We start from the raw sequence: 12,965 nt of genomic DNA on the forward strand, positions 1-12,965 counted from the left end.
TGAGGGGAGGTGTCACCTGGGCGCGGGCGCCAGGAGTCTTTGTTGGAGGCTTCCAGCCACCGCGTCGCCTCCCCGGTCCTGCGGGTCCCTTTATGATCGAGGCGACGCCGAGGCCCGCCGGTGTGATGTGCCGGTGCAGGGGTTAGAAAGCACAGCCAAGCTCCCCAAGAGGAAGTCGGGCTGGCACACGGAAGTTGTTAACAACCCTCACCTTTGATTCCCAAGGCTTTGAAAGTTGCACCATACCCCTGCTTACCGGCTTCTCCCCTCCCTACCCTGAGGCGGCGGGAATGGTACCCCACTGTACTTTCTCCTGGCCAAGGAAATCGTGTTGGTTTACTCTTACGTTATCTCCAGAGTTCTGGGGAGTTGAAGAAAAATCAGATTTACAGGTTGTAGGCAAAACACACATGTTGGGTTTTTGTTTGTTTGTTTGTTTTTTAGAAAAATACAGGAATCTCCCTCATTTCGTAGCTCTGAACTACGGAGAGGCAAAACTTCTCATTTTGGTAGTGCCGGCTCTTTACATAGGTGTTAACTTCTTGCCATTTTAAGGTTAGTTGTATTTGTTCACGTTAATATGACCTTTTATGAATAACATAGGCCGTCTTTATGTGCTAAGTAACTCACCTGATCGTCAACCCCTTCATTGCACTGAGCTGACATAAGTTACAGGTAAATTCTACGTCGTCTTCTAATGGTTACTTTTAGTTAAACTTGGTCGTTCCTCAGAATTACTAAAGGGAGAGCAGCTCTGCAGGCATACCTCCTTTGGGGGACTCAATTTTTAATAAAGAAAAAAAAAACACTGACGTAAACACAAACCAGAAAATGTGACCCAAATGTTGAATGTAAATTAATGGCGTAACTGTCTGTACTCAATCAAAGAGTCCTATTTTATAATTTAAATAGTAGAAACAACTGTGGCCTGAGGATAGAGAGCTTAAGTTCAAAGTTCTGCCTTTTGCTGCTAACCAGGTGTGGTCTCTCTAGTCCTCAGTTACTTGTGTGAGTTCTGGTGTCAGTTTTTGTTTTAGTGGTACTGGGGTTGGAAACCAGGGCCTCCTGCTTGGTAAGATTCCACCACAAGCCTGTACTCCCAACCCATTTATCATTAATCCATTAATCATGCATTTATTTTAATGTATTCCAGAATACTGAAGCTTAGAAGTAATTGAATTTCCGGGGATTCATAGTAGATTTGTCCATCTCTGTTTCAGGGAACTTACTAGGAAACAAAGCATCTTACAATCATTTGCTTTCATCATACTGTTTTATATTGCATGCAGAGTGCAGCAAAGCCAGGAACACCAAAACATGCATCTTTTCTGAAAAAAAAAAAAAAAAAAAAAAAGAACTGTGTTAAGTAAGACCTTACCCCAGTGAGGACTCCTAGTAATTGAGGATACCAAGTCTGACCTGATCATCTTTTGTAGTCAGGCAAGGCTTCTAGTATTGGACTGGGTTAAATTTGGCAGAATTTATACCTTAAGAAAAAAAGAAAGTAAGAAATCATTACTTGTGAATAAATTTTTCTAGTTAAGGTTTGTTGCATACCAAATTGTATTGGTTCCTTTTTTTCTCGATATTGTGACCAAATACCTGACAAGCAGTTAAAGGAGGAAGGGTCAGTATTGGCTTAAGGCCTAAAGGTACAGTCCCCCATTGTGGGGACCTAAGATCACAGTGTGTGGAACCTGGCCACATCGTGTCTGATGTTGGGAAACAGATGAATAGATGAATAGCATGCTCAGCAGCTTTCCCTTTTCTTAGTCTAGGGCCTCACTCCACCAGATGATGTCACTAACATAGTGGTCCACCCCTGCCCTTCGGTGGAACCTTTCTGTAAATTCCCATACAGACAAGGCTTGAAGTGTACCTTATAGTTGATTCCAAATCCAGCTAGCTGACAGTGAAGTTTAACCATTATCATCTCAAGCTGTACTGCCTGAAAACACTATCCATCACAAATAGTTCTGGGGTTTTTTGCTTTTGTTTTTCAATAAAGGATAGAGGAGCTTGACTATGGCGTAATGCCCCACCCACACCCCTAGTGATATTGCAGTTGCTTGTTGGCCAAAGCTGCAAACATCTGGCAGATCCACTTTTAAGGTGGCTTACTCACATGACTAGTATGGTTTTTTCTGACTGTTGGGAAAAGTTTCTAAGAGTCTCTGCTGCACTGGTTCTCCACCTTTCTATTCCTGTGACCCTTTAATACAGTTCTACATGCTGTGGTGAATGCCCCCCCCAGCCATAAAATTATTTTCATTGCTACTTCATACCTAATTTTGCTAGTTATGAATTGTAATGTAAATATCTGTGGTGTCTGATGGTCATAGTCAACCCACAGGTTGAGAAACCGCTACTCTACAGGGTTGCCTGATTATGACAAAGATAGTAATTCCAGAATGAGTGATCAAAGAAACATCAAGGTAGGAGCTGCTGTATTTTCTAGCCCTAGGCAAGGGTGTAACTGAGTTCACAAGTAGCATTTCAGATACAGATCTTAATAGTTTTGATTTTTTTCTTATGAAATGAAAGAGGAAGGAAACACCACATTGCTGTTACTTTAATTCATTTATATTCACCCCCCCAACACACACACACCTGTCTCTCTCAAAGGAACACACTCAGTGATCAAACCCAGGGCTTTGCATGTGCTAGGCATTGAGCTATATCTTCAGCCTCTATTTGATGTTCTTTAAGGACATTATTTAGTCATTCTGTTTTAAATTTTTTAAACATTGTCATAATTAGGAAAAACTTCATGAAAATTTTAAAGTATATAATAAAAACTCATTTTTCACCCTTCATTTACCTGATTTCCATCTATCCCCAGAATATAATCAACTTTATTTTTGAGAGGTATTATATACACACAAATTGATATATTCCTGTCTTATACAAACTGATATACCTGCCTTCCTTTTTTTTTTTTTTTTTTTTCTTTTTGGTTTTTGGTTTTTTGAGACAGGGTTTCTCTGTCGCTTTGGAGCCTATCCTGGCACTTGCTCTGGAGACTAGGCTGGCCTCGAACTCACAGAGATCCACCTGCCTCTGCCTCCCAAGTACTGGGATTAAAGGCGTGCACCACCACCACCTGGCTACCTGCCTTTCTTATGTGTTATAACTTTATAAGCACTTCTGCGTCTTGCTTTTTTGTTTTTTAGTTTATGTATCTTGGAAGCATTTTCTATACTAGTACATAGACTTTATTCATTCCTTTTTACCAGTTGAGCATGCAAAACACAAAAACTGTGGTCTGATATTGATGATGCTTGTTGATTATACACTGTGGTAAAGTCTTTGCTAGGAGTGGACATGAAAGCTAAAATTATAGATGAGCCCCTTTTGCCATTGGGCTTATGACCCTGGGGATCACAAGTCAATTACAGGAAAACAAGGTGAGCTCTATGATAGAGGAATAATGTATAGCTGAAGTTGAGGGCTGGACCAAAGAAATGAGGGAGGGTGGTATGGTCAGGAAGACTTCTCAAACTACGTAATAGTTTCACCTGAAAAATGAGTTGGGCTTTGGTGTTTCAGACAGGAAAAATACAAAAGTGACCACAGAAATCAAAACAGTGTGGTACTAGCAAACAGACATAGAGCCCATGGAATAAAGTGGAAGGGCATGATACATATCTCAGTATATATAGTCAAATATTGTTTTAAGAAAGTGCCGAGATTACCCAGCATGCAAAGGGCAACCTCTTCAACAAATAGTGCTGGAAAAACTATATCAACAGTTGGTGACCTAAACATAAGACATAAAACTTTAAAAACTCCTCCTAGATAAAAGAGTAGGAGAAAAGCTCCATTTAGTATGGCATTGAGTCTTAGATAACACATCAAAAGCACAGGCAATCAAGACAAAGCAAAGTGAGACAGCAGCCCATGGAACAGGAGAAAATAGGAATCCAGAGTACATAAAGAACTCAACTACACACATCGCAACTAAAATATGGCACAAGCATGTGAAAAGACTTATCTCCAAAGATCTCAGTGGCCAATAAACATGAAAAGAAGCTCAGTGTTACAGCACACAGGAAAGCTGCAGTGAAATACTACTCATACCCTTTAGGGTGGCTAGTTCCAAAACAAAACACTACCCAGGAAACAAAAGTAGTGCATCTATAGAAAAGTTAAAATCCTTGTGTGCAGTAGAAAACAGTGTGATAGTTCTTGACTTGCCACACAAGCATAAGAGCTGCAGTTTGGTTCTCCAGCACCCACTATATGCTGGATGGGCCTGGCAGGCTGCCTGAAGTTCTGCAAGTAGAGTCTTAAAGAAATGCTTGCATACAAACATTTGTAGCACCACCATTAAGGGTAGCTGAGAAGTAGAAATAGCCTAAATGTACATTTACAAATTAATTGATAAAACACAATATTCCCTATAATGGACTGATATTTAACCTTGAAAAGGAAAGTCTAACAGATGTTATAGTGTGAATAAATGTTGAAGACATTATGTTAAATGAAATAGGCCTAGCATAGTGAAAAGACAAATGCTGTGTGGTTTTGCTTATGGGAAGAGGCTGTAGTAGTCAAATTCATATAAACAGAAACCAGAATAAGGCAGAGAGAGGAAGTAGAGATTGTTTAATAGACAGGGGGAGTTTTAGGCTTGCAAAATGAATGTCATAGAAGATTCTACAGCTTGCATGTACTTATTACTACTGAAATATACACTCAGTTAATGAGATGGTAATTTTTAGGTTGTTTTGCAGTTTTAAAAGTTGACAAGCCTTTAGAAAACAAAACATATGTGCATTCAAAATACTATGGTATAATTTAAACCATCTTCCTAATATCGAAAAGGGTAGTGGTTAATGAATGAGCCAAGTCAGGAGCTGACTCATAAGGTATCATTCAGAGGCTGGAAGTGTTAAGTACCATCTAATAGTAAAGCTTCAGGTGAAGCAGGGAACATAGCCGGAAAAGAAAACAGGGTGAAGGAGGAAGTCTTGAACAGTGGACAGTAGCGGAGATCTTGATTGCAGGGAGAAAAGTACAAATGATAGGATTAAATACATGGGTCCCATTACTACAAAGGACTTATAACCAAGACTATGAACTTGTGTTTTACTTCAGAATTAAATGTCAGAGTTACAACAAGGGCATTTCTTACACACTAAGAAAACTACAATGCTTCAGGCAGATTATTGGACTTAACTTTCTGAACTTCCTGAGGGAGTACTGTGCTCTGCTTCTTACTTGTAAAAGTAATTGGTTCTTGTAGAACATGATGGTAATGAGAACACAGGAATCTACTGTAATTTAAACGCAAAACATTCAGGATCCATGGATAGACGTTAGTTCTGAAAGAGAGGCACATTTGTGCACACTATTAAAACTGTTCCCAGTGTTGATGTTCCCGATAACCAAAATATCTGCTTGTACAGCTGGGGAGACAGTGGTGCTTTTAACAGTTGTACTTGCTTCACAGAACTCGTGCAAGACTTTCTCCCACCTACCCTCCCATTCCTTTGAGTGCACTGATATTTAGAGACATATACCACGTGCAATGTGGATTCAATTTTACCTCTGTATGTGTAATGCATGCACAGGTGTGATTGAATTTGGTCCATGTAGATAATTTTTATGGATGTACTATTTTAATATTCTCAGGGCATCTTTTCCTTGTCATCTAAAAATCTTGTCATTTCTTCCTGCATAAACAGTGTATATACAAGGAAATAAGACATTTTAACACAAGCAATGATAACTGTCAGAAGATGGGATTTTTCTTTTTCTGTTGAAATTATTTTCATACAATGTACTTTGATCAAATTCTTTCTCCTTCCTAACTCTGTAGATTCTACCCACTTCTGTACTCACCCAGCTTCATGCTCTATGCTCATCATGCACTCTTGTGCTTGCTGGCACTCTTTCTCACTCAGGTGCAAGTTTGCTCTGTCTGTGTCTGTCTCATAAACAAAACAACCAAAAAGGAGGGGTGTTCTTTTGTGCTGCCAGCTCCTGGGCATGGGGCCTGCCTGCCTCAGAGTGTCGACATAACCAGTGACACTCCATTGGAGAAAACTGATTTTCCCTTTCCCATCAAGTGTCAGTTGCAAATAGGTTCTTTGTTAGAGCTGGGACTTTGTTCATTGCTCCTTTGTCATACTAGGATTTTTTGCTTGTTTGAACTTGCGTAGGTCTCGTGGTGGTGCCACAGTCTCTGTGAGTTCAAATGTGTATTTGCCTTGTATCTGGAAAACACTGTTTCTTTGGAGGCATCCACTATCTCTGGCTCTTAAAATCTTTCTTCCTCATCTTCCATGTAGATCCCTGAGCCAGCCATGAGGTGAGCAGTATGATACAGACGTCCCATTTATGAGTGAGTGCTCAAAATCTCACTCTGCACATTGTCTAGTTGTGGGCCTCTGTGTTAATTACCCTCTACTCCAAGAAGAAGTTTCTCTGATCAGGACCCAGTGAAGTACTGATTTGTACAATATGACATTAAGAGATTGTTATGTTCCTTTAGCAGCATAATAGTAGGTTTTCCTCTAGAGCTCATGACCTATCTAGTCTCAGGTTTGGGGCCACCTTAACAGTGTCCGTTATGGGTTACATCTTATGGAGTAAGCCTTGAATCCAATTAAAAGTGGTTGGTTACTCCCATCCTATTTGATACTCCCACCACCATTGCCAGTATATCTTGCAGGCAGATTGTTGCTGTACACCACTGGGTTTGTGTAGGATTAAGGTCTCTTTATTTCAGAGGACAGCAAGGTGAAACACAGGCCAGAGCTAGGTTATAGAACCCAGCCAGCGCAGCCAGAACAAAAGGGGGGCAGGGTCCCCACGTGCAGCCCCTTAAGAAGCTCCCTTACGTCACCCCGGCTTTCCTTCACCACGCCTTTCTGGGCGAGTCCCCGGATCCACCTGGTACCTGCCCCAGGACTATTGGGCGGGGCTAGGGTGACTCCCTACAGGTTTGTAGTTGGGTGATATTGATGATTACTTTGTCTCATTTGGTAGTATGCAAAGTACCTTCCAGCACCATGAATGCTAGTCAGTAAAGGTGAATCTTCTAATAGTCACAAGCTTGATTTCTACATGTTCAATGACATAAGTGTGTCTTCAGCAACAGGGCCTTAAAATCAGGTTCTATAGAGTAACCAATAATCTTGGCAGTAGCATGTGATCTTTAAGGATCTATAGACCTCCTTGACCAACGACTTAACAATATATAAAGTTTTTACTTTGTGGCATAAAATATCTAGTTTCAGCATTGTCACCACCACCCCACATTATATGTTGACTTTATTTGAATTCCTTTGACACATGTATTTATATTTAGGTTCTATTCTATATGCTTTTTAAAGGGCCTTTAGTGTTAGTTGTCCCTCCCCATAGTCTCTTTTGACTCTGCCCTCCTAGCCTTCTGTGGTTAGTCATCCTGGTTTCTTCTTTAACACTATATTCTGGTTCCCCTTTGTCAGCAGATCCTCCCCTCTCTGGTCCTTTACTACCTACCTAACCTCTGTGATTATTTTGATTGAAACATGCATATCTAAAGCTTAAAAACTAACATCCACATATGTTGTTGGTTATTTTTTACTCTTTTTTGCTCTTTCACTTTGGGGGCCTATCACTCAGCTCCCAAATAAATACACGGAGTCTTATTCTTTCTTATGGATGCCCAGCCTTAGCTTGACTTGTTTCTAGCCAACTTTTCTTTTTTTTTTTTTTCCAACTTTTTTATTTGAATTAGAAACAGGATTGTTTTACATGACAATCCCACTTCCCTTCTCCCACCCGTCCTCCCCTACCACTCCCTCACTAAAACCCTATCTATCACATATCCTTTTGCTCTTCCAGGATGGTGAGGCCTTCCATAGGGTGTCATCAGAGTCTATCATATCCTTTGGGGTAGGACCTAGGCCCACCCCCATGTGTCTTGGTTCAGGGAGTATTCCTCCATATGGAATAGGCTCCCAAAGTCCACACCTATGCTAGGGATAAGGACTGAACTACTACAGGAGGTCCTGTAGATTTCCGAGGTTTCCTCACTGAAACACATGTTCCTGGGGTCTGGATCAGTCCCATGCTGGTATCCCAGCTATCAGTCTGGGGAGCAAGAGTTCCCCATAGGTCAGGTCAGCTGTTTCTGTGAGTTTCACCAGCCTGGTCTGGACCCGTTTGCTCTTCACTCGTCCTTCTCTGCAACTGGATTCAGTTCAGTTCGGTGATTAGACATAGAGTAAGGATTACCAGCCTACAATCCACACTGCCAAAGAAGCTAATAAACAAGGAGGACCCTAAGAGAAACATACATGGTCCCCTGGAGAAGGGGAGAGGGTCAAGATCTGCTGAGCAAATTGGGAGCATGGGAAGAGCGGGGAGGGAGCTAGGAGAATGAGAAGGGCAGAAGAAGAGGAGGGATGCAGAGAACATGAGGGGGCAGAAAGTTTGAGTCAGGGGAAGAATAGATGATAACAGAATGGAGATACCATAATAGAGGGAGACATTTTTGGTTTACAGAGAAATCAGGCACTAGGGAAATGTCTGGAGATCTACAAAGATGACACCAGCTAACAATCTAAGCAGCGGAGGAGAGGCTACCTTAAATGCCCTCCCCTAATAATGAGATTGATGACTGACTTATATACCATCCTATAGCCTTCATCCAGCAGATGGTGGAAGTAGAAGCAGACACCTACATCTAGCCAACTTTTCTTGATTTTTTTTAATTCAAATTAGGAACAAGCTTGCTTCAGATGTCAATCCTTTCTCCCTCTCCCTCTCCCTCCCCCCAACATCCCACCTGCCCCTAGCCATCCCCCCTCCACTCCCTGGCAGGGTAAGGCCCTCAAAAGGGGCTCCCCAAAGTCTACCACAGCATCCTGGGCCAGGCCTAGGCCCTTCCCCATGTGTCCAGGTCAAGAGAGCATCCCTTCATATGGGATGGGCTCTCAAAATCCCTTCTTCTTTTTTTTTTTAAGACCTTACATATTTAATACAGTGCATTACCCCTGTCCAAATGGAAAAAAATTAAGTTCAACATTTCTAGACCAATATGGCTGTTAATTTTTGTACAATGCCAACTGAACGCGGTAAACTGGGATACTTTTTTCCAAAGTTGACAGCACAGCTAAAGTTTCCAAAAATTCAAATTATATATGTATATATATATATTTATATTTATATAAAAAGACCAATAATGGCAGTATGTTATGCATCAATAGCAGCAACAGCTTTTCCAGGTTCTGCAGTCATTTAAACAAAATTGTAAAGACATCCAGCACTCTCCATTTAAAAAAAAAAAAAAGTAAAAAACAAAATCCCAGAAAAACAGCACAGTTCTGTTACCCTTGTGGTACCTGGCACCATTTTTTTTTTTAAATTAGCTTCTCAATCATCATCTGGAAGAAAGCCATTCTGAGCAACATCATTAAAAACAGCTCTGATGAAGCACGGTCAGTACTATGTATCATAAAGCAGGTCCACATATGAGTGAGTACATATCATGTTTGTCTTTTTGTGATTGGGTAACCTCGTTCAGAATGGTTTCTTCGAGTTCCATCCATTTTCCTGCAAATTTCAAGATTCCATTGTTTTTTTCTGCTGAGTAGTACTCCATTGTGTAAATGTACCACATTTTCTGTATCCATTCTTCAGTTGAGGGGCATCTAGGCTGCTTCCAGTTTCTGGCTATTACAAATAATGCTGCTATGAACATGGTTGAACAGATGTCCTTGTTATATGAATGTGCTTCTTTTGGGTACATGCCTAGGAGTGGATTGCTGGATCTTGTGGTAGACTCATTCCCATTTTCTTGAGGAGTCGCCATACTGATTTCCAAAGTGGCTGTACAAGTTGGCACTCCCACCAGCAATGGAGGAGTGTTCCTCTTTCTCCGCATCCTCTCCAGCATAAACTGTCATTGGTATTTTTGATTTTAGCCATTTTGACAGGAGTAAGATGGTATCTCAGAGTTGTTTTGATTTGCATTTCCCTGATTAGCCAACTTTTCTTAAGTTATCCCATCTACTTTTTTTTTTTCTCTTTTTGCCTCTGGGCTTTTGTCTTTCTCCATTCTATTACCTTTCTTACTTATTCCAATGCTGGTTGTATAACTGGATGGCTGGACCCTGATTTCCTCCTTTCCTTTTCCTTTTCTTGCTGCTCAATCTTCTCCACTCAAATTTCTCCCCCTTTATTAACTCTCTGCCTGCCAGCCCTGCTTATCCTTTCTGCCACCTAGATATTGCCCATTCATCTCTTTGTCAGACCAATCAGGTGTTTTTGGCAGGCAAAGTAACACAGCTTCACAGAGTTTAAATTGCCATATAAAAGAATGCAACATATCTTTATATCATTAAGCAAATGTTTCACAACATAAACAAATGTAACATTATCTTAAAATAATATTCCACAACACGCATATAAGAGAAAACATGCAATATTTGTTTTTTGAGGTCTGGCTCACCTTAACTCTAGATGCTTATTTTTAGTTCCATCCATTTGCCTACAAATTTCATAAAATCCTATTGTGTAAATGTACCATATTTTCATTATCTATTTGTCAGCTGATGGATATCTAAGCTGGTTCCAATTTCTGACTACTAAGAATACAGCAGCAATGAACATGGATGAACAAGTATCTCTGTAGCAAAATGTAGTATTCTTTGGGTATATGCTCCAGTGTGATATAGCTGGATCTTGTAATACATTAAGTTTCAGTTTTTGAGCAATCTCTATACTGATTTCCATAGTGGCTCTACCAGTTTGCACTCCCATCAGCAGTGAATAAGTGTTCCCATTTCCCACATCCTCCTCAGCATGTGCTGTGTCCTCTCTTTTATTGATCTTGGTCATTCTGACTGGTGTAGGATAAAATGTCAAAGCAGTTTTGATTTGCATTTCCCTGATGACTAAGGATGTTGAACATTTTTTTTAATGTTTCTCAGTCATTTGTATTTCATCTTTAGGGAACTCTATTAGTTCTATAGCCCATTTTAAAAAATGGGTTATTCATTTTCTTGATGTTCAGTTTTTGTGATTTATTTATTTATTTATTTGTTTGTTTATTTATTTATTTATTTGGTTTTTTGAGACTGGGTTTCTCTGTGGCTTTTGAGGCTGTCCTGGAACTAGCTCTTGTAGACCACGTTGGTTTCAAACTCACAGAGATCCACCTACCTCTGCCTCCTGAGTGCTGGGATTAAAGGTGTGCACCACTATTGCCTAGCTGGAATACATATTTTTAAAAAGTGTTCTACATCCCAAAGCCAGAATTTAGCACAAATAATAAAAACCTAGAGATAGCTATTCGGGTTAAAGCTGAAGACCTGAGAAGCAAACTGGCTAGCCACTAGAGTTCTCACCTCTACCAGTGCTCAGACCAAAGGGGTGATCATATCTTCTGATTGCATTTCCAAACTACACTGCTCAGACTGCCTAGACTGCCATGAGTTCCTGCCTTATATTCCTCTGTAGTGCTGGAATTAAAGTCATGTCATCCCAAGTGCTAGGATCAAAGGCATAAACTTTGTTTCTCTTTTAAACTAATTCACTCTCTTGTAACCCAGGGTGGCCTTTAATTCACAGAGGTTCATCTGCCTCTGTCTCCTGAGTGCTGGGATTAAAGATGTGGCCCCCACTGCCAGTCCTCTATGGCTAACTCTAGTGGCTTAGTATGTGTGTGGCTAACTAGTGGTTTAGCTCTGATCTACAGGCAAGCTTTATTTGTTAGATTATAAATAAAATATCACTACATTGGAATTGTTTTGGTTTCATATTTGTAAGTAGTGTACATTGCTAATTTGTACAGATGTGGTTAATACCAAGAAATATGACTAAACCAGACTATGCAATTAAGCTGTCAGTTCACAGGATTCCCCAAAATGTGGGAAACTTCCTTAGAATATTTGTTTTCTAAAATATTTTGTCATCTCATAATGAACTGGTGAATTACATATATTTTTCCCAACATTTGTAAGCCTATCTTTTAGTGTTAAAAAATGATCCTTTTGACATGTATTAGTGTGCATCCAATCACATATATTTTTGCCAACATTTTTTAAGCCTGTCTTTTAGTCTTAAGCCATCCTTTTGACATGGATTAGTGCAAATCCTGCATCCCAGCAGGAGCCCACACATGTGCCCTGGACACACTTAGGTTTGGGAACAGCCATACCTATCACTCTGGTTTGGATTTACAGGCCATCTTACTGCATCACTAGAGGATTATCTTCTACTGGGGAACATAATTTCACTTTACGATTATTTTCTCAAGATACTAGATTGTCTTTTTTGTTTGTTTTGTTTTTTGAGACAAGGTCTCTTTGTAGCCCTGGCTGTCCTGGAACTAGTTCTGTACACCAGGGTGACCTCGAATCCACAGAGATCCACTTGCCTCTGAATCTTAAATGCTGGGATTAAAGCATGCACCACCAAGCCTGACCAGCCAGTAGGTTGTCATTTTATGCACACTGAACATAGTTCCTCTTCGATCATGCCACTTAGAGAGTTAGAATTAATGTTTTATAAAAACTACAAAACCAAATTCCTTCCCTATCTTAATTTACAATCATTTTGCCTTACAAATTTGTTTACTGGAAGCACTATCAGTATTGAACAGTGCCTTAGTTGGGTTTCCATTGCTGTGATAAAGTACCATGACCAAAATCAACTTTGAAAGGAAAGAGTTTATTTCATGTTACAGCTCTCTGATCATATTCCCATCACTGCAAGAAATCAGGGCAGGAACTCAAGTCAGGAACCTAGAGGAGCTGAAGTAGAGGTCATGGAAGAAAGCTGCTTACTGCCTTGCCCCTCATGGCTTGCTCAGTCTGATTTTCTTATACAATTCAGGACCACCTGCCCAAGGTGGCACCACCTAGAATGAGTGTGGCCTTCCTGTGTCAATCATTAATTAAGAAATTGCCCTACAGGCTTGCCCACAGGCCAGTTTGGTTGGAGACATCTTCTTTTCCAGGATA

The 12,965-nt window shown here is 40.4% G+C and overlaps 1 protein-coding gene across 2 annotated transcripts in view; it reads left to right on the forward strand.

Moving 5' to 3' along the window:
• Positions 1 to 380: 380 nt before the first annotated feature.
• Dop1a (DOP1 leucine zipper like protein A) overlaps positions 381 to 12,965 on the forward strand; it is an 88,960-nt gene continuing 76,375 nt past the window's right edge. The window contains exon 1 of one of the 2 annotated variants that reach the window (XM_027411011.2): positions 381 to 555. The gene's annotated coding sequence lies outside the window, so the exon portion shown is untranslated. The remainder of the gene's footprint in view (positions 556 to 12,965) is intronic. The other variant, XM_027411013.2, reaches the window with a different exon arrangement.

Source organism: Cricetulus griseus, chromosome 4, assembly GCF_003668045.3.
Source record: "Cricetulus griseus strain 17A/GY chromosome 4, alternate assembly CriGri-PICRH-1.0, whole genome shotgun sequence".
NCBI classification, from domain to species: Eukaryota; Metazoa; Chordata; class Mammalia; order Rodentia; family Cricetidae; genus Cricetulus; species Cricetulus griseus.